This window comes from Chlamydotis macqueenii, chromosome 2, assembly GCF_036417535.1.
Source record: "Chlamydotis macqueenii isolate bChlMac1 chromosome 2, bChlMac1.mat, whole genome shotgun sequence".
Lineage (NCBI taxonomy): Eukaryota > Metazoa > Chordata > Aves > Otidiformes > Otididae > Chlamydotis > Chlamydotis macqueenii.
The window spans coordinates 115,221,505-115,244,583 of NC_141557.1; positions in this window are offsets into that span (position 1 = coordinate 115,221,505).

Consider the following 23,079-nt stretch of genomic DNA (forward strand, 5'->3'; position numbering starts at 1 on the left):
GTGAGAATAGCAGGGAATCAAGCCACAGGTCTACCGCAGGAAGGTGGCTGAACTAATGCAGCACCAAGTACTTTTGCCCTGTTTCTAAGTAGTCCTTACTTACCACTTACACCTTTTATGCCCTTTTGCTCTTAGTTAAAAACTGGAAGCTGAATAAAAGTATTTCCATATCCCACTGCAGTTCCCAGTTGTGAGGTTATCTCTGTGTCAGGCAATGCAAATGCATACAGAAACAGAAGTAGTGATGGATTTCCATGTGGGTCCCTTTGTTCTCCCCTCAGCTGCCCAAATATGACAGCTCTGCCACTGTAAGAGGAGGTGATGTCTCTCTGCATCACAGAGCCAAAATCTCTTGAACTCCAAGCTCACATAGTTATTTGCTTCAGAGAATGAGACTAGGATCTGTGGGTAGCTAATTTAAGGAGAAGCAGCATCACTGGAGTGGGAGAGGAAGGTCATTTGTGCAATTCTATCATTGGTATGAAAACTTCCAGACTAAACTGGATTATTCTCCAGAAACATAATTTTTAGTGTATCAAAATGTCCTGTCAGTTTCTGGGTCCCTTGTGAAGACACAGATAAGCATACATTACCCATACAGACTGTATGGGTAATGAAAGGGTCACAGAGAAGTTTCACAGAAAGTCTGTCTTCAAGTTTTTGGGGGTCTTCCATGGGTGTCTTTCAGAAGACACTCTGGCATGCCTAAGTCCCTCTGCCAGCAATGAGACCTGGAGATACTAAGATCTCCAGCAAATCACTACATTTGTGGATAGGTAAAAAAAGAAGGGTTTAGAAGATTATCGTTGAGTGCGCAGGATTGAACTGTGAACCCTGGTGTCATTGCTTCCTATGTATATATGCATTTTTAATGAACTTTGGGAAATTCTCTGCATTTCTCTGATGTTCTCTGCTTCCCTTTTCCCTCTCCAGTTATTCTTGCCCCTAGGAAGCAGCCTCTCTGCTTGCGTGGTGATTTTCTGAGGGGGACAAGGCAACAGTACCACAATGGCTTTGTTTCTTGCCTTCAGACATTTGTTGCATGGAAAATCTGTCTTTGCTGCAAAATAGGTGGGAAAGGACCAGTTTTGTAGAACCTGTGAGGGCAGAGAGCAGAACAGAATTCATCTTTGCTTCTGCTGTTTTTTTTTTTTTTTTTTTTGACTGGATTTCCCCTTTGTACATTTGGAATCTCTCCTCCCAGTGCAAGCCAGATGCTTTATTCGGATTAGTGAGTACACTTTACAAAAGGACTAATGCACCCTTATGGTCACTGGAAGCTTTTCTGGGCTGGATTGTGTGAAATACCATCAGGGTTGAATATGGAAGAAACTTCAGTTTGTCGAACTGTTCAGATAAAGGGTGAGGAATTTAGGGCATAACTGATAATGTATCTCATGAGATTGTACAAATTGCTCTAAGATCGTTCCCATTTAACTGCTCAAGTCATTCTAATTAAAGACTAAGCTGAGGAAAAGAGGGTAAAGTGTGCGTGTGAGTGTATGTGTGTGTATGTTGCAGGAGAAGGGAAATTGATAAGGAGAAAAACAAGCATTTGATTAACTTGGTTTTGCTATTTTATGTTCCAGTGCCCTATAACAAAAAACACAGTTTCTAGAGGTAGTATAATTTGCCTCATTCTCAGTTCATCTAGTCCAGAACTGCTCAGCTTTACTTCATGGTCCTATCTCCTGAGCCAAAACTGCTCATGAGAAGCCAAATAATGAAACAAAAGTACCTTCAGGGCACCATGGAAATTTATGTCAGTGTATCTCTTTGCGCATCCTTTGGATGTCAGAATCTCTTTGCCTTCCTACATATAAAAATTATTCCCGGAGTACACCTAAATACACAGAGACAATGAGCAGAGGTATTTGGTGTTGTTTGATAACAAAACACACCAACAAACTTCCCTCTTGGATTTTTAGAATTAAAATCAGCATTCTCAGAAGTGTTACTCAACTGTACCCTGAGTTTTCAGAGAGAAAATTGACATTGATGTTACAGTCCTCTCTTTCAATGTAGCTGTATTTCTAAACACCCTCTTCCAGAAAGTGTGAGATATCGGCATAATATAGTAATACATCGAGATAGTTGTTTGAAGTGTGAATTTCTACCCAATAAACCATCCTATTCAACTGAGGAAATATTTCAAAGGGATACACAATACAGCTGCAAGAGAAATTCAGGCTGTGAAATCTGGATTTGTGTCTGTGTATTGAATAGCCCAAAGTCTGGGCGTGTGTATATTGGTCTGAGATTGTCAGCTGATCCGGAAAAAGAAAAGGGCAGATAGTAGAATTTGAACAGAGCTGTTATTGCGTCCACCCTTCAGAAACCATCTGTTCCAAGGTTTTAGTCCTACAAACACTGATTGTAATCAGTGATCCACAGATTTTGGAACAAGATTAATTTTCTAGACTCACTGTAGAGCAAATGTGTCTTTCAAAAAGGATATTTGAAAGATATGCTCTCTATCCTTCTGCTAAAGAAGCAGCAATTGTCTGAAACATTCCCTTTCTGGAACAAAAGTGTATTATAGTTTGTGACATATTTCTGTGTGACAGAAATTACCCTACACATCCAGTGCTATGTGTGAGCTTTGAAAAACTGATGTTGCTAGCATCCCTTGCTCTCTCTTTGTAGAAACAGGAATTCACAGAAAGCAGCTGTACTTTTCTGTTTGGAATAATTTGGAGAAGTCTACTTTTAAATCAAGGATGTTTTTCTTCTAGCTTCTTCCTGAAAAGCAGCAGTTTTTCACCTCATACCAATTTTACATCATTTTCATTTCCCAGGTTTGCAAGGAGCTACAGGAGCTGGGCTGCTCTGGCCATACTTGATGCATGAGTTTATGCAAAGGAGGAAAGGTGCATAAGTGCTAAGCTACTATGTGCTTTGCTCTTGGTTTTGTATGTAGTGTATACATCCCAGCTGCAGTTATAAGACTAATTTTCATGTTTCAGTGATGTCCTAATACTCGGTTTTATAAAATACACTTGCGAACATTGAGCAGTGATAGACAACAGCAGGTTTTTGGGTAGTGATAGTAGTCAGGGGTATGAAAATTGAGGCCTCAATCCTTATTTGTTTGTTTCCTGGTCAAAAATAGTGGCTTGCCAGAAGCTCATCGATATTTTAATCCATGCCTTGCTGGTCCTGTCACAACTGCTAGGGGGACATGAAGAGACCTGCAAATTTAAAGAGGATTTTAGTTGACTGCCTGTGAAAATAGACAGAGTCATCTCCTAAGGCAGAGACTGAAAATGTCTGCCAGGGAAAAACGCCCATTTGGCAAAACTCTCCCTCTCGTGCCACAGTTGCTGAAAATTGCTGTGCTAGTTCGTTCAAAGGCAGTACTCCCATATATACCTCCAGGCAACTCTTCTCCATCCTGACCAGCATGAGACAGGTTGAGAGAAGTCCTACCTTGTCAGCCAACCTGCTGCTAGCCTGCTTTGGGTTTTGTCATTGTTTTTCTTCCAATCCTCAGTCCTCTTGTGAGCGATGGAACTATGGAGTCTACATGCTAAAGGGAAGCTCCTGTGAAAGGAAGGACCTAATGATCACCAGATATAAATCTAAAAACAGTTCAAGGAAGGTGGCATGAAAGGGGTGTCTCACAAGTACACACTGGCAAGCGAGTGTTGCTGCCAAGGACACATCTATACTAGGAAAACTCTCTTGACGGATATAATAGCAAACAGTGCTGGCAAAGAGTCAATGGCTTGATGTGGCTGGCATAGTTGCTGGTGTAAAGAAAGGAATAGGACTCTATGTCAAGGCAATTGACTGCCTTCTCCTCTCTCTGCAACTACACTACCTGTGCACACAAACAGCTATTCCAAAGTGAAAAATGACTACTGCGTATGCACTCACATTGGCAAAACTGGATTATCCCTCTATGTCCTACATTTCTCTTCCTCAGCAGAAAACACAGAGTTTTGCTAATGCAGCAGCAGCCACCTTTGCTCTCCTGACATCAGCCAACAAAGAAAAGCAGTATCCAAAATGATCAGGAAAGACCATAAATACTGAGAAAATATTCCTTTGCCTTTGCTTGAGAATTTGCTGCCACTTATCAATGGCCTGGCCATGATATTTTCTCTCTTGAATTGTCTTTTAGTTTTAAAGAATTACATTCTCAATGTGCCTTTTTTTTTTACTTAATAAGCAGCTAAACCACCCATGCCGATGCCTAGCACGGGAGCAATCCTCTCTCAGTTACTTCTCTGTGCTATCACACAGATAGACATAGAAACATACTGATTGCGACTATGCAGCAAATTCAAGCCAAAGTTAAATCAAACTAAAATCAATGAGGTCACAGAGAGAACCTTGCCAATGTTTATTACCTTATACTTGTCCAAGGTAAATTTCATTTGATCATCAGTCATCTCCAAATTCAGGATACATCAATGCTTTTTAATTCATCTCAGGCTTCTCACAATCCTCTTCAACTGCATGGGACAATGAGTACCATCAGCAAGCGTCACTCACTCACTGTTTATTTTACTCTGCCAGCTCACCAGTGCAAACACTTGTTGGGAGAGGTTTCAGTGACCCCTTTGGGAGGGGTCCATTCTCCCCCATCTCTCACCAGCAGCTGCAGCCCCAAACCCGAAGGATGCCAAACCCCCCTGGGGAGGTCCTGGGCTCCTTTCACAGCCCAGGGAAGGGACATGGTGTGTGCAGCCTTTTTCAGGAGCAAGACAAACTAAACCAGGTGTAATCTGTGTCAAGGCTGGGTTCATTTTTCTTCTGGTGTTTATTTTCTGTAGCAAGCCTTAGAATTTATTGGTCATGACTTCCAAAGAAGCTAAGTGTCCCTGCTTCCCTGGGAGAATCGGGTCAATACTCTTTCAGCTGCTTTACAAACATTGACTAACTAATCCATGCAATACCCCCCAAGATAAGAAAATGAGGCAGAGAGATTATATGACTTGCCCAAAGCCACAGAAGGAATAAGTGTCAGGCTTATTATGAACAGGGCATATAGATCAAAGGAAATACAATGAGAGCTCAGGAGTTCCTGTCTCCCAGTTTGCTTTTTACAACAGAGAACAACACTAGTTTTCTACTGTACAGCTTTTACAGGATTTTTTTTTTAGTAAGGGATCTTGTCAAAAGCTTGAAGGAAATCCAAATAAATCATCTTAACTAGCCTATATTGGTGCAGATGACTTAGGTTTGTGAAAGGAACTTGCACACTTGCCAGCTTCCAGTGAGAAATTACGTTGTAAGGTCACAAAAGCACAATCTCTTTCTCAAGTAAAGTTAATACAAAAATTTCCCTCTATGGGCCTGGCTATACAGCTGCAGGATTTGTTTTACAAATGTGTTTTAAATCTTCTATTCTTCACTAATTTAGTTGCAAAACTTTACTAACTGGAAGATTTAAGTTGCAAACTTCCTTGTAATGAATGCTTAGCTTTTTAAATCATAGCACTTCAGGGAATGAGGAACTTGCAAATAGATGTGTACCACACACAGCTCTTCTGGATTTTTCAGAGTTACTTGATGCCCTTCAGTGATTTGTACGTCCCAACAAAAAATCATTTTCATGCCAACTGTATTCCTTGTCAAACTGAAGTCAATAGCAAAGTTCCTATAGATTTAAATACCCCAGGTTTGTACTTCTCATTTCTATTTTGATTTCTAAACTCATTTTACTGTGGAGATCATATCACAGATTTCAAGTGTAAGCTTGTGGAAACAGACATTATACAATTTCACATCACTTTTAGTACTGGTAACAAATACGTTGTGTTACATTTTTTGGGGGTTTTAAACATTACCTGGTTTTACAGGAACTCCTTTACAGGAGTAGTAGAACCAAGCACTCTTCTGCACATAGCTGTATGTGTGTATATACACATCTCTATCTATCTGTGAGCAACAGGCAGAGTCAAAGCTATGCACAAATCCCTTACTTCTGCATTTCCAAATTTGTAAACGATGAGCTATACAGTCAGTGCTCTGTTCAGAACGGTTTTCTCCTACTGAGTTTCAAAAAAAAAAATTTATTTTCTTTTGAGAAAAATGGGAAAATAGGAGACTGCTGTGCAAACTACAGAGAAAATTGCAGGAAGATATGTAAATACTGTACTCTGAAATGGCTGGGTTGGATCACAGACTACCCAAAGGCTCTCTTGAGATCCAGGTGCCAGTGTCCCTGCTCAGCCATCAGGTGTTTCTGCGTGACTGCAGATGGCAGCCATCCCTGTACGCTATGGGATCTCCACTGATTGGAGGTGTCTTGTTTTCTGACTGCCGTTTGGAGATGACCTCATCTTCTCAGAAGGTATTTTCTTAATTTGACTTGCTGGATTGTGCTGCGTCACGGTATTTTGTAACTTTTCACTGTTTCTGTTTTGTATGGGAGTATGCCAGTCAACTCCTCCTTTGAGAGAGTGCTCATGATAGCAACAAGTTTATTCACGGATTTTAAGAGTTTTATTTTGCCCTTCAGCCTGCTAATTCCCTTGCAGTCTTAAACTTTACACTTAGAAGTTTTTATTCAGACACTATTTTCTGAAATCATACTATCAGCAGTCTGACTTAATCAGTGAACGTTTACTCCTCAGTTCATGTATTAAGTCACTGAACTAGCTAAACACTTAAGCAGAGACTTAAGTCTCATTAAGTATAATGATACTTAAGCACATGCTTAAATGCTTTGATGCACTGAGGCCTAAAGCCTCCATCTTGTTATCACACTAGATTAAGCTGGCAATTAAAATTTGCCGTTTGGAAAAATGAGTTATTTCTGACATTATTGTTAGGATGAGCATTCGTTTGAGCCTACTTGCTACCATGTGACTTGACAGAAATGCGTGTTACATTCCTCCAGCACAAAGTGGAAATAAACAACAGCAAAAGGGAAAACTCTTGCTTGTGGGCATCCTGGTGTTTCTAGACTGTCTGGATCACGAGGGTTTGGAAAAATGTCTCTCCCAACCAGTCACATATGAACGGGCAAAATAAACTGAGAGTAAGTAAAATAGTTGCTGTCATTGCTGTATTGAATTTTGTAGTTATACCATGCGAGATTGACTTCAACCGGATAGAAAGCATTCCTCCTAATGTCGCTTGGTCTATCATTTGAGCACAGGGTTGTAACACACCTAGATTCATAAATCTCTTAGCTATGGTTTAAACAAACATAGTCCCTATCTTTTTGGGTTTCTTTTTTTTTTCAGTTTCTTACTGTCTGGTTATGCCCTGTGCATTGGTTCTCCTGAGCTTCATTTCAGATTTGAGAGGAATTCAAAAGGTGATGTTGTGCTGCCCCAGGCACATTTTGGTAGCTGTTGGCAAAATTTCCAGGACTGCTGGGGATGGCAGATCCCCTGCAGACCTGGGCAGGCCTTTCTATCCTTTCCACCTTCCTGAGGTGAGAGGTGAGAGATTAGGCTCTCCTCATTTCCTAATCATGTAATTCTTTGCTCTTCTGCTGTGCTTCCTATCTGAAGAGTGCTGTTCTTTTCAGAACCTAATGAAGTATCCTGAGCAGCAGTCATTGCCTCCTTATGTTTACCTTTCCCCCTGTTTACAAATAACATGAACTGAAAACAGCTAAAAGGTGGACAAACAGATCTGAACTGTGTGGATACAGAGAGTAAGACAGGGAGGTGTAAGAAGGAAAACTTTGCTCGTCTTGGAAGAATTTGATCAACACCTCTTGGCATACTCTTTGATTTGTTACTCTCATGCCAAAGACTTTAAGAGAGAGAAAAGGTCTCATCTGATTATGCCCAGCGGTGATTTGTTTACTAAGTCAACAATACCTATAATTTGGATAACGTTTCCCTTGTAAATAAGATTAATACAACCGGTGTGAATGTCTAACTGTTGCTTCACTCCCCACTCCCTCCCTGTCACAGCTTCACTGATGACATCTTCCAGGAATCCTCAAAATCATCGTGAACTTGCTGTGAATATTCACACGGTACAGAGCTAACGCAGTGAAAGGGACAGCTGCCTTAGTTGAACTTAAGGCCAGTGTATGTCCACAGACACTTTGCTTCCATGGAAATGTAGCTATAGTAGTAAGATGATTTTATTTTTTTAGGATGCTGAAAAGAAAAGTAAGATTCAGCTGCAGGGTAACGGTGAGCAAAGGATACAGTGCTGCAGGATGGAATAGCCTCATGCGTGGCTCAAGTCAATGACAGCACAAGGTTATCAGCACTATCTGCTATCACTCAGCGCTGGCATGATCAAGCCAAAAAAGAAGAGGTTCTTCTCTTAGTGTAAGAAAAAAGCTCAGTGTGCATCATGGAAGGTTGCCCCTGTCAGATGCCTGCTGCTTTTGATCGCCCATTTGCCACGTCGTCACAGACATTAAGGTTCAAATATGAGTTCTCATTGGAGAATGACTGTGTGAAATGACAAGGAGAAACGCCCAGTGTCACAGTTATGTCACTGAGCAGAGACTACAGCATCAGAAATGCAGGTTTAAGGCTCACTTCAGAACAGACCGGCAAGAGAAACCAGACTGGAAGTAAAATCTGGTAAACACAGAAAAACATGGTTAATGTAAGCATTGGTTTGAGTTGAGCGGAAATCTTCATTCCAAAAGTTTAAAATCTTCTAATCCAGTCCTACTTGAATTCTTAGTCCTGAACTATCTTTTATGTTTTTAGCACTAGACTGAATGAAGTAGCTTGCAACAAATTAAATCAAAAGTGTTATAAAACGATGGAGTTTCCATAAACTGCTCCTGCTCTTCCGGTCTGAAACCTCAGGAGGCATCAGGCACTCTTTGTAAATGAATCATTCATCATGGAGCTTGCTCTTCCTTTTATTTTTGGCATCTTAATAAATAAAGTCAATTTAACATTAGTTACACAGACATACTGTAAATGAAATTATCTGGGCTGGTTTATTTTGTCTGAGGACCTGGCACATTATTATTTGTGTTAAAAAAATCAATATGAAAAGAATCCGCACGAGTTTTGTAATTTCTCCAAATGAACTTAAATTATGAAGGGTGTGTGTGAGAAGAATTACAGAAGAAAGGAAGAATGAGTATTTTGGTAATTGGTCTTGTCTCCCTCCCCCCATCCAGACTATCCTTAATGTTACTTTGTTTAGAAGATGCAATATTAAAAATCCCCCAAACCAGCCTGCCCTAATGGTCCAGTGGAATTTACTGTACTGCGACTGTATAGTTTTATAGTGGAATCTACAGTGTGATCATAAACCAGCCTTGTTGTGTCCTAAATTTTACAGCACAAAAATTGCTTGGAGGAATAACCCCTTTTGTTTGGCACATTGGAGCCCAGATTGCCATGACTGTGGCTCATGTTTTGTTCATGTGTATACATATGTATATATTTTCACTTTCCGCTCTTTTTCATTTCTCTTGGAGCATTGAGGCTTGTGTATTTGCTAGTTTTAAATTTTTGCAGCAGGGGAGCCAAGGAGCTAGCTTTTTTTTTCTTTTTTTTTTTTTTTATTTTGTTTGTTCCCCAAACTCTTCTTGCAGCTTAACAAGTCAAATACAAAACACAGGGGGAATCAACATCCACGTGATGGTACTGTGCGTGATATCACATCATTGATTGGATATACTGCGTTGGAACATCACACAAAAGAGCCTGTAACGAAAAAAATCAGTTGCCTGGAGCTTTGAGCTTTCAAATTAGGCTAAAGAGGTTCCCCTGATAACCAGCAGTGTTGAAGCTTTCAGTATTATTTAGCCGCTTCAGACATCAGTAACGGTTTTCAGTTAGAAGGGCCTGGAGACCTAACGTACCAGTAAGGTAACCCACCTGCCCACTCAATACTTTGAGATCAAAAATCCTATCTAAAAATCTTCAGTTTACCAAGCATACCTGAGAACGAATGCGACTCTCCTTTCTTCAACACTATCTCTGTCTGTGCAGCCTATTTTGCATCAAAAGATCCATTTGAAAGTAGAGATCCCTTAGAGCTAAATATTCTAAACTGACAGAAGAATATCTAGTGGCACACCAGCCTAAAGCCATATTTTTATGAGGACATCACTTTCTATTTCTAAGCTTCAGTATGCACTCATGCTTCCTCACCGCCAGGAGCCATGCCACATCAAGTTGCCTCTTCCCAGCTTTTATGTTTTTTTAATGGAGTCTGGTTTTCTGCCTAACTTATGACTATCTCCCTGACAAATTGTCAGACACCTATGTCACTAGGACAGAGGTGTCCTGCTGTGGCACAAGCCAGCAAGGACATTGTAGGTGTCATTAAAAAAAAAAAAAGGCATATCCACTTGTAAACCTGATTGTTCTTGACAGTTGGGAGGGATTAAAAAAAAAAAAAAACCAAAAAAAAAACATGAAAAAAGAGAAAATATGCAGTATTTAGTCCTTAAGTATAAGATATGAACTAGCAGTGGACAAGAGCTCTGAGTTTATGGGCCTGATCCCGTACTGCTTGCCACCTCCCAGGGTTGCTGTGAAGAGGAGATGTGCCGGACCCTTGGCACCAGCGATGCTTTGCACGACTGCCCTTGGGTTGCGGTCTCCCTGGGGCAAGGCTCCCAACTCCTTGTACATCTCATTCAGCACTGAGCAGACTGCTTGCAGTTAAGCTGCAATTGCTTTGGTGTCTGGCCAGAGCCCGACAAGTCATACTGCTGGGTTTAAAGAAACAATAATGGACCTTCCTCGATTTCATACCATGGGAAAGCACTGCTTTTACAGTAATGAAGCTCATTTTTTTTCCTCGATGAAAAGGTGCCTGGGTTTAGCTGCTCTCTCACAGTGCTGGGGAGTTTAACATCTGCTAAAATATTCTAAAGGGCTAGCACAGGATTTCAGTTCTAAATATTCTGCATCCATCAAAGAAGGTAGGAATTTTTATGTTAAAAGAAGAAAGATGTGCTGTTATAAGTCAGCAACTTAAATGCCTTTATCTATACAGCCTACAAGACATCTGCAGAACATTCAGCAATTAAATATGCCCCCAGCTGAACAATAATGTTGCTGCTTGGTCTGCATATAAATTAGAGAGAGTTAAGGGAGGGTGTTCAAGCTGAGCTCTCTTGTCAATATCCTATGCCATAAGCTGCCCTTGAAATCACCCTGGAGTCTGCAAAGGGCACTTGTAAAGGTCCCAGCCACATAGCTCTTCCTCCTTGCATCAATAAAAGAGAGCACAGACCCTTGAAGAAGAGATCAGTACTAACCATTCATCATTTTAGATAGCTCAGATTGCCTCTCAGCCTGCCAAAATATGCCTGTTTGGGAGGGACAGAGAAAGAAGAAAGAGGGCATGGAGTATTTCACCTCTGAGTCCCAGCTCTGAGTACAAAGCCAGGCTGGGAGAGTCTGTAGAATCTCACCTCCAACCCCAGCACGAGGGGTGCCACCATGCGCGGAGGTTGGTTTTCAGGCTGCTGAACTCACTGCAGCTTCTGCTTCCCCTGCTTGGCAGTTTTGGCTGAAAGGCCAACAGGCTGTGTTTCCTCCCCCCAGCAAGCAGTCTGTCCAGCTGTGGTTTGGAGCTCCCAGGCGTGCGTACATGTGTGCACGCTGGAGAAAGCCGGCCAGAGAGGTGCTGCTTTTCTTCCACTGCATCATCTCTGAGGGTGACCAGAGGATGCTGGCACATCCGTGGAATTTTTATTACAAACATATATTTTCTCTAGTGCTTTCTGTGTAAGGGTCACAAGGTATTTTAAAGATGTTAAGGTCATGAAGCTGCTGTATTGCTCTAGTGAGACGGACAAACTGGGGAAGGAACTATAGGTGCCCACTCGCATTTATAGCAGCAACAGCTGCAGTTGCTCAACAGATAACAGCCCTTGCTCTGGTCACACCGGCCCCTCTCCTCTGCCAGAAGTTACCCCTTGCAGGAGCAGAGGTAGTGAGGCAGACACCCACCCATGCCTCTGTGGGTTCTGTGGGTCTGGTGCAACGGTGCTCATCCATCCTGCTCCCCCAGGGAAGCACTGGGAGAAGGAGCAGGGAAGGTGCTGGCATGGGATGCTTGTTCTGTGCCCCTGCTCGGAGACAGGGACACAGAGCACGGGTGGAGAGCTGGGCACACAGACATTTGCAGTGGCAGGGATGAGCTTTGCCAGAGCTCAGCTTTCAGGACCCCAAGGCATGAACTTCTGCGATGACTTACGCCTTCCTTACAACTGTAGCACCTTTTTGCTTATATTAAATTGCCTTGAGATTAAAAAAGGAAAAAAAAAAAGAGCATTTACCTTTGCCTGTTGGGGCTTATCCTCCCACAGAGCAACAAAGGCCACATTTGTATCTGAGAAAGAGAACCACTGGGTTGCTCATTGCTCGCAGTAGTAACTGTGTGTGGATAACCTGGAAAGCACAAGAAAACACGTAGCTACATGGCACAGCACCTTACATGTAACTGGGCTCAGGTGTGTGTGGTTTTATAGTGAAAAATCCAGCTGGAGCTCTGTCTTCTGGGCAGAGCTTTCCATGTCACTTCTCAGCAGGAAAGAGCTACTTATTCTGTGCCTTAAATCTAATTTTAACAGCACCTTTCCTTATAAGCACTACAGAGTATCTGTTTTCTTTCCGCAATTTTATGTCAACAAAGAACTTACACCCCTCTTCCCTTGTCAGCTTTTTATTTTTTTCTCTTCTTTTTTTTTTTTTTTTTTTGGGCTATTTGAAAAGAAGCCCTGAATTTAGCCTGGTACAAACAGCACTTGACTTGTTAGAGGTGATATAATGGGATAAAGGGACTTACAGTTTGCAGGGTAACAGCCCTGCATGTCTTGGTAACCATATAAGCTTCTGGGAGAAAGGTACAGAAATATCCAGAAGCTGTAAATATAATAAGGTATGCATGGGGCAACTACAGACCATTAGCTAGGGACCCATAATGGAACACTGCCATCTTTAAAGGCATTTTTGTTTCTACAATTTTTATGACAGTTTTATGGCAATTCTGTAACTACTGTACTTCACTGCCTCACAGTGATTCTTTTTTATCTCTTGAGATTATATTCCAGGATGTTAGCAGGTAATATATGGAGAAAAGAGCAATCATTGCACAGCAAGCTACACATAAAGGAGTCGTATAATCAATTGCTCTGATGTCATAAAAGTCACAGTCCACTGATCTGATGTCACTGTGATGGATTGGGACTTTTAATGCTTCATTTATGGCATTAAAAAAAAAGGAGAAAGGGTGGTTGTGTCAAAACACATGCCATTCTTAATGTGGCATTAACAGAGCTAAATGGGATGCAGTGATATTTATTTATTTGACCGCAGAAGTGTGATCCAAGTTCAGTGTTAACGGCATGAATGTGGCTACTTCTGTGTGCTTTTGGAAACCAATGGGCGAGGGCCAGGAGCAATGAATATTTACTCCAGCTGAGGATCTCCTCCAATGTTTTAATTAATAGTAAGGGAACTAAGGGCTCGGCTGTGACTTTGCCCCAGGTCAGGGGCAGCTGGTGGCTGTGCTACCCAAAGAGCAGCCTGGGAGGCTGTGGTTGGTGGTGTTGCAGTCTGCTCCTGCTTCCCACACGCTTTGGCAAAGGAAACACCCCTAATTGCCCTTCCCTTGCTTGCAGTAACTAGGACTTGGGGAGAAAAAGAGGAGGGAGGGCTGGAACAAAGGTCTGCAAGTATTTTAATGGATAAAGCTGAATGGACACAGCAGTCATGTGGAGGTGGCTCTCCTCCTGTCACTGTGATCCATGGCCTGGGAAAGCTGTTTGAAAGGGAATATGTCATGGCCCTTACTTTCCAGGTGAGACAGTGCAAGATGAGTGAAGTGGGGCCATAAGATTCAAGGCATGCCTAGGTCACATACTGTTAGGATTTAGGACTACAGAACTGTCCTGTTTTAGTTTTTATACTCCTGAGGCAACAGGGCCTTTGGAGGGGTGTGGCCTGGTACTATTTTCATGGTCATTGTGTGGTGAGGAGAGGCAGTATATCACTTTTTCAAGGGAGGAGCTGGAAGCTGGCATTTCCCATTCTGGCAGTTAGCTGCAGCTCTTGACTGAAGCACATCAGGTGGCTGTTTCTGCTCAAACTTTTATCGTCTTGGTCTTTGAAAGTGCCTCTGACAGGTTACAGGGTCTGTGCATGCCGGGGACACGCACATGTGCATGGCTAGTGACAGCTCTTGAGTCCCAGAAACTGTTCTGGGTCCACGGGACTTGGTTTAAATTTGACTCATGTTAAGAAACTTTCCTTTGCAACCTAGAGGACTGCAGAAATGAAGTTACACTTTAGCAAATACCACAGCCATGAAATCACCACATACGTGGATGTTATGTGCAAGAACACCACTACCTCAGTTTGCAATAGGCATTCGAGTTTTTGCACCTGGCCCGGCTAACGTCTGGAAAAAAACAGCTTGAGTCATTCCCATGCAACAGTCTTGCTCGTCCCGGCTGCAGTTAAAAGATGACCCTTGTCACATTGCCAGAGACTTTATCACTCTTCTGCCAGCACTGCTCTTCTCTCCCCTCTCGCTCCCCTCACTTCCCCTGCTCTCCAGCCTCTGCTTTACTGTCACTTCCTTGCCCGTAAGTCGCCTCAGCCTAAGAATGTCCCTCTTGGCTCAGCAAAAGCAAACACCGTGCCCTTGAAACCATTTCAAGCAGGCTCTCCAGGGCATAGCAGCCCAGCGCTGGAGGGGCCTGTGGGTCCACAGCCAGGTAAGATGAGACTTCCCCTCCACAGTGGGATGGCGTGTGGTCCCACTCCGTACCCAGTGCCCGCCAGCCTGGGAACAGAGTATCTCACTCGCAGAGCAGGATCCCCTGACTTCACTTGGAAACCTATTGCAGGTTCCCTGGACAAAAGCAAAGTGATTTATGTTTGTGTCCTGGCACTATGAATCCTCTGAGGCTTGGGAGCAGGGCTTCCTCTGCCACCAAAAACCCCTGACAGAACCTCTGCTCTGCATCTTCCCTGATATTCAGGGTATTTTCTCCTCTTCAAAAGCAAAGATGGAAGAGAAGCCACGGGATCCATTCCAGATATCTGTACTGGTGCTTATTTTGTTCACCGTCATTTTTGAAGTATCTTATAGTCCCTCTCCTTCATGGTGAAAGCAGAGTAAGAGAACTCCAATTTCATGCCCTCAGGCCTGAATAAAAGAATAAAAACAACACAACATTTGCATCTGTTTAACAGGCTCTGTTCTAGAAGTCTCCATGCAGGAAAAAAATATGGGGGGAAAAGCCCCATCACTCCAGGTTAAATGGAGCTGTTCAGAGAGTACTGCGGGAAGGAAAGTCAGAGAAGAAAATTATTGCCATAAATGACCTAAGAATTCATGGCCTTATGATTGCAAGCACAAAGTCTAAAAAGGTTACATTCTCTTGCTGCTCTGCCTACCCCCGATATCAATGAACATCAGCTAAAGGTGGCTGAAGAACCAATTTCATGCATCTACTGTAGAAGGAAATGAACTGAGCCAACGGCAAAAATAAAATTATACAAATGTTATTATAGACTAGCCTGCTTCTGTCCTAGTTTAATTCAAATTTCAGTGCTGCAGGCTTTGCTGCTGGCAGTAGCCTTCCTGAATAAATCAACATTTGCTTACATCTAAATTATTAGAGAAACATGTGACTTTGTTTATTGTATAAATTATACGCAAGGTTAAAGCATTAACTGTTCAACTGGCTTTGTGCAGCCACACTGTCACTCCCAGCCCCCCCAAACCTTTCTCCCCCAAACACCATTTTGAGGATGAGCTGTCCAGAGGGGGCTCTGCGGGGGCTGCCTGGCAGGAGAGCGGCAAAAAGCACCATTTGAGGGCCTTTTTCTCTATTGCGCTGCCCTGAGGGAAATAACTTACTGCCATGCAGCACGCACAGGGGATGTAAAGCACCCTTGTGCTGACTGGGTAGCGCTTCAGGCCTACTTTACAGGAGAGTTTATGGCTGCAGGAGGTGATGGAGAGAGTGACTTTCATTGCCTAGGCACCTTTACAGGCAGGAGGAAGAAACCTGTTTCTACCAGGTCTGTTGTGATGGGTGGAGGGGTCCCCTCAGCTAGAGCCAAGTGTGCTGCTGCTGCTGGGACCACAGCAACCCAGGGGCTCCAGCGAGCTCGCGTGTGTGCACGTGTGAGCCCTAGGTTCTCCTTGAGTCCTCCAAACTTCATGGTGGCTACTGCTGATTTTCAGCTGGGAAGATGCTCCTTAAGAAACCCACGAAGCTTTGTCACTGTCATCACGTATGTCCCAGCCCTGGAAGACCCAGGGGCTGGTGGGGCATCCCACAGGGCAACTAAAGGTGCTGGGGCCAGAGCCCTGTCCACCTGCTGCCGGCTCTGGGTCTGTGTAGTGACAACTGGTATGGTCCCTCCCAACCGGACTAATTTTCAATAGCTGCTTTCCTTACTGCTCCCCAGTTGGTAAAAAAAAGCAGTTTGCTTCCCCTTGGAAATACAATCCTATTGCAAAGAAAAGCACCACTGTAATGCTCCTAAATACTGCAGCAGTATAACTTCAAACTGCAATATCCGGGATTATTGCTACAAAGTATTGAAGGATCCTCTTTTCAAAAGAAAGCAAGCAAAAAACCCCAAGGAGCTCTTCTCCCCCAAAGCCAGTACCATTTCACAGACCAGTTGGTACTGCACTATTTCTCACAAGTACATTGCCACGTAGCAGCTGAGTAAATCTTTTCCACAAAGCTATCAGATGCCGCTAGCTCAGGGTCTAGGATAGGGAATCCAAATATCTGTCTCCTGGGTTCCTGCACTGAAATACTATCAGGAGGTTTCTGTGGCCAGACTGAATAGAATATTTTATTTACATTTCATTTACACTTACAAATTAACATATACTTTCAATGCTATTATAGGGCCATTGAACAGAACTGTAGTTTTATATTCAGCAACAGGATGTAATTTTCCTATCAATAAACTTGTTGTTTGTTTTTCTCTGCACTCAATTATTATGGAAATTTCACAGTTTCTCAGCTACACTGATGTCTAGCGAAATGAGCAGGCCACTTATGTGGAATTTTTTTCAAGCATCCTGACTCTTTTCCATTTATGCTAATGTTATTTCATGCTAATAGCAGACTATATTTTGCTTTGATACTATTAAAACCTGGCTGGCTTGAGTAAAGGGAACATTTTATAATGCTTTCTGGAAATGATCTAACACAGTAAAATCATCTCCATTAAGAGTATGGTGTTGGAGAAGACTCTGCTTCCCTGCCTTTCAATCCAAAACTGAGAAATCCTTTAGACATAAATTAATTTCACTGACTCCTTTTCCTATTTTCGTTCTTTGTAAATGATAACTTACTGTGTAATTTAGCTATGCTGCAAGGAGCTCTTCTTCCAAGAGGAATTTGGGAAGCATATATTGTTTATCTCAGCCTGTGAATATGTGGTTTACAAATCCCATTACCAAATAATGGGATTGGAATTCCTATTTCAATTTTTATGCATCCTCTTGCAAAAATGTGCCCTCCTTCTCCCTCCTGAATAGTCAAGATCTTTCTCCATTAGATGGGGCACTGCATGGTGATAACCTGTCTTGGTTTCCTTCCTCAGTATTGCCACAAACCTCAGTGGGGCTGTGCCTACAGAGCCAGAGCCTTTAAACATAAGAAATACATTTTCAGCCTGAAATGTAAACTAAAGTGAACTCCAGTTCCATCACCTGAAATGTATATCAGATTCATGAGAGGGAATTGATTGAAAAGACTCAGTGCAGAAAATGTAATTAATATTTAGGCATTTCTAACTACAGAGTAAGGCTGTCTTCTACAATTGCTCAATTCATGCCTGCCTTTGGAGCCTCCCATCCCAGCAGCACTGAAAACAGCACTGAGGAAAATGGATTCAGGTTGGTGGGAAGGTGCCCGTGAATCCCACGGTCATTTTGAGAGATGTCCCAATGCAAGCTAAGTCTTCCTTGGCTTCACGCTGCTGCCTCCGGGCTCTTACACCAGGGATAAATCTGGCACAGTGATGTCTTCCCTCAGTCGGAAAATTTGCCTCGTCTGACTGACAAGCCTGGGCACCGAGGTCAGCTGGGAGGCCTGGCTGAACAGAAGGCTGTAATGAAGACATTTTCTCTCTCCTGGCTGACCTCCTACAGCCGACAGATTTGAATGGCCTCTTCTCCAGCTGACAAAATGAAATACAGGCTAGCAGAGATCAAAAGCACTTACCATTTATCTATCTAGTTATTCATAAAGTCCCCCATCACCATGGTATCTGAAAGCCTCCAATGAACTGAAGAGAGTTCCCGGGGGCCAAGACCCTCCAGTGCTTCCTCACAGCAATCAAAATTGCTTCCTGAGGGGTTTTGCTTTTTTTTTTTTTTTACTCGGAATTTTTATCCATTACCGCGGATCATTGTAGGGATTAAAGGGAAGATTGAATCAACTGGGTAAAAGGCTTTGTCTGAATTTGCATACACTCTCGGCCAGCTCCAGTGTTCTAGTTTCTGATCAAAACACTTATTTTAAGTGTAAAAAAAGTGGCTGAAAAGAGGAATTAAAATTTCCCAACCACAAAGTCCTATATAAGAGGAAACCAACAGAGACAAAACTACCATTTTAAGACTGAGACTAGATGTGTTTTAGAGATTGAAAAGACAGGTAAATGCATGGATGAAATATTTTTACAAAAACACAGGATTTTGCAGTGGGAGTTTTCTCCTTCCTTGCAATTTGCACAGTGCTCTGACCGTTGTTCAGGCAAAGCCAGTAACTCAATGCCGTTAGTTAGGGAACAAAATGCCTCTTAGGAGAGTGGCTTGCCAAGTGAGTCTCGCTAAAGATGGAGGCAGTGTCAGGTGGATCTTGGCAGAGAAAGGCAGAAAGATCGTCTATTGTAGCAAAGGATTTAAACATTTTTGTCAGGAAAAAATATCTCTGAATGTTTTTTTACTCGGTTAGATATTGTTCTGTGCGCAGTAATCTCTCCCAAGTACATTGGGACAAATGAGGGTTGTGTGTCATGGTACGGGCAGATAATGCTGGGTTCCACACATTTGTCTGAACATCGAGGGCTTGTGCCATGGGAAGCATGGATGGCATTGCATGGGCCCCCAACTGCCACTCCACACTCCTGTTGGCCATAGCTACTGGTTGCCCCAGCCTTGGCATCTCAGCATCACTCACTGGCATCTCAGGGCCAGGAGCCCACTCTGTGCAGTCAACTGCATCATGCCACTGCCTCAGCAACTCCTCTCTCACCCAACTTTGGTGCCATCTATGGTGAGCAAAACACAGAGATGTTGGTTGCCCAAAACATCAGTGAACAAGAGCAGATCAGAATCCCAATCTTCTCCTCTTAATCTGGGCAATGGGTTTATAGCTAGGCAAGACCTGACAAGGCCAAAATCACACCTTTGGAATCTCACCCTCTGTCTTGACTCAAAAGCTGACAACTCAATATTACTGAAATTCTGTCTAAAATCTTCGTGTTCACCTGCCACCAGGCTCTATAAGGCACAACCCTTTAACTTACTATAATTAATCCTGCTGTATAATCAATGCTATTGAATAAATACTGTAGCAACTCTAGCAACTTTTTTTCCCATGAGTTTTACAACATTGGGCATTAGCTTTAAAAACCCAGCTCCCGAAGGCATTGTTGCATATAAATTTCAAGACTTCTTTAGAGCAAGTGTGAATAAAGAAAAAAATGAAAACAAAGAAGAATACTCCTTTAAAAACATTCCTGTAATTTTTACACTAGCCTCATGAATTCTGAAAATCTGATTCATGATTTCCAAACCCTTACTGCTAGCATGACTAAAAATATGTGGGCATAGATTTTTCCAAGTAGGGGCTCCAACTTCACACAAAAGGAAATACATGTTCAGTATCTGACATTAAAAGCCAAACTGCAAACAAATTTGGCTCTTCATTTTCATCTGTAGCTTGTTCGTCTTTGTATATTCTTCCAATCTAAACTAAAAACTAAACCCAGGACTGTTGAGGGACTGTAAAATGGCCATCAGGTAAGACCAACTGATAAGCAGCCTGTTATGCCTTGACATTGATGCTACCAGTTTCTTTTGAGACTGCAAGCAAGTTTTTTCATTGGTCTTTACTCTGTTCTCTACCTGTTAGCCTCTTTTCACATCACTCTTCCACTTCTCATCAGTATCATGAGACCAAATTCTTTATTGTTTGAGAGCTGCTGGGATACATCAATGATCAACATCCTAGAGTTTCTATTAACAAAGTATAAAAAAAAATGAGTCAAAGGATGCCAGTGTTTGCTTCTTCTGATTCACATTAAACTGTCAATGATTTATTAAGAACTTGTTGATTAATAATGTGGCCAACCTGATGATTAAAACGAAATGTAAAGTAACAAAGAGGAGAACCTCTACTGGATTATCTTATGGAAAAGGCACTCAGGCTATAAAGGCAAGCTAAAAATAAAACTAATATCTTCTTCACTGACCCCAGGCAGCTGCAATTGGATAAAGCACTCTTCAGTTTGTTCCCAGCAGTTTTGTGCGGTGTTACTCTATGACAGGACTAGCAAGTGCATTCTGCTTGGAGGAAGATTCATCTTGGCTGTGTGTGTGTGTGTATGTGGGAATTTTGAGTCCGAATGAAGCCTTAGAAGAATCATATTTCAGTTGCCTACAATTTTATAAACACAGACTCAGAGAGAAGTGGTTGCTGTCATGGAAGTACCTACTTACTCCTTTATTTAAACATTTGAACGGCACGAGCTATGATGCAGGTCATTAATGTGACAGGGTAGAAAAATCTGGTTTAAAATAAATCTGTCCTTTATTGCCCAGGTGGTGGCAGGCATCCTTTTATTTTGTAATGTGGCTGCATAGGAGTTCTATTTCAGTGGACCAGTTTGGGTTTTTATCACATAATTTGTTTTGTCCTTGTAAGTATATAAAACTATTTTAAGTGTAAGTTTACACTGAGAATCACTGCAGTAAGTACATTAAAACTATACTACATATGTCAAGGAAATAAACCTAATGTCTGTTGAAGTATCCTTTGCTGGCTTATTTGATAGTCCGTAGTCCCATAGTTGTTAATTTGCAAAATTTAGTAATTCATAGTGGGGCTTCCACTAGCTAGTGCTAATTAACCAAATTATGTCATATGTGTAAAAGCTTATTGGAATGGTATCCTGAGCTCCAAACTGTTCTGACCATATTGTGTATCACATAAATCACACACAGAGCGGTGGAAAGGGTAATAAGCTCCAGTGTCCTGTATGTATAAATAGTCTCGATTTTTTGGTTAGGAGCATAACATAGCATTTCTATTACATGAGAAACCTGGGCTGTGGTGTTAACCTCACCTAGCTCAGAGTTTAGGAGCATCGCAGAGGTGATATTTTCAGCCTTGGAGGGATAATGTATCATACTTGAGCACCTTGTTCACAGCAGTGCCGCAGTCCTGAAATAGGCTATCATCACTTCTCCGGGCTGATGGCTTTGCGCTGCAAGGTAGCAGTGGCCCCTGATACCATGAGGCAAGGGGATGGGGGTGTGGAAGGACAGAATTTAATAAGGAACGGTACCTTGCAGTAGTGCTTAAAATTCCTCAGGCTTTGTGTCCTAGTAAGCTCTGAGTAAGTGAGGATAGGCACAAATAGCTTGGACTTTGACATTAAAAAAAAAAACCAAAACAAAACAAGAAGGAGAAAAAAGTGTTTATATAGCTTACAATTGTGCAGGGATCATTCAGGGAGCTTTACTTTTAAGTGTTGTCTGCAGTGACTGCTTCAGCGCTACACCATGACACACAGCCACCCTTAAAGCCAGGCCTGGTTTTGGTCAAGTGGGCACACAAACTAAACCCTGCCTTGCCCAGGACAGAGGACACCAAGTGTCAGTGCCATGGAACAGATGTAATGAAGTCACCAATTCTCTACCCTCCTCTGTCCAAGAGGATTCTACCTCCTTTTTCTTTCCCAACTGAAGGGAGCTTGAAGGATGAAGGTAACTGAATTGGCTCTTCCTCTTGCTGAGTCCTCCATCCAAGGGCAACTCTAGCTAAGGAAATGACCTGCTCCTTTTCAGGCCAACTGTTAAAAAAGGACTATCATGATCCACTTGGGACAGGATTCCAGGCAGTGAATCCTAAATATATGTTAACTGTATTTTATAACAGATTAAACACCTCAGCCCCTGAAAGAGGCAAAACTAAAGATATACTTGTTTACCCAGAGTTTCATGCCACGTTGTGCTAAGCCTGAGAAGGCTGCAATTACATTACAAAGTGTATTGACTGTTTAGGCTTCTGTTATGAGGCGCCTAGCTTTTCTCAAGCACTGTGTAGTGTTTTGACAAACTTCTGCAGTAATCAGGCACTCAAAATTAGCCCATAGCAAATAGCATCACGCTACCAGAGCAAATTCAAGATATCTTTTGTGCCTTTAGATGTCAAGCCTGAAGCAGCTCACTTGTTAAGAAATTGGTCCAGCACTGACAGAGAAGTGTGATACCTGCAAGTTCAGGCATGATGCTGCAGTAACAGCTTTCAGGCAAGCTGACTTGCAGGCGGGACCATTGTCTGTGCCCACCGATGACTCCTTGTCTTTTCAGTGGGGGATTCTATCGCAGGTGATCAGGCTTGATTTTGCCTACCTGGGAAAAATGACAAAATCTAAATCCAAACCATTATGACTATGAGAAAAAATGATCATGTGGCTTCTATGGTGACCCGCTTTAAGGGCTTGGCATCGCTTTTCCACAGCCAGAGAATTCGAAACAGCAGAAGTGGATGCCAAATCTAGACATCTCCATTCTTGTAGCTAAAGATCATCTGAGATGTCCACAGGATGCGAGGATGGAGGTATGTATCAGAAGCACAGGTGGTAGATGTGACTAGGAAACAGAATACACGTGCAAGGATGGTCTCGTACCTGCTGCTGGTGCTGCAGAGTGAAGATATAGGTGCTTATTCTTTCTGCACTGAACAGCACAGGTTGAAGATGTTCCTGTCCTTGTTGCTGGAAGTTACTACTCTTGTCAGAAAACATGATCCAGTGTGAGCTCCTGGGCAAGGCAGCTGGGCGAGGTTACACAGCTGAGGAAGGCAGTTTTGCTGAATGTCTGGCTTGAAGCAGATGAGGAAGGGCTTGTGTGCCCTTTTCTTGGCAGAACTGAGGTGACAAT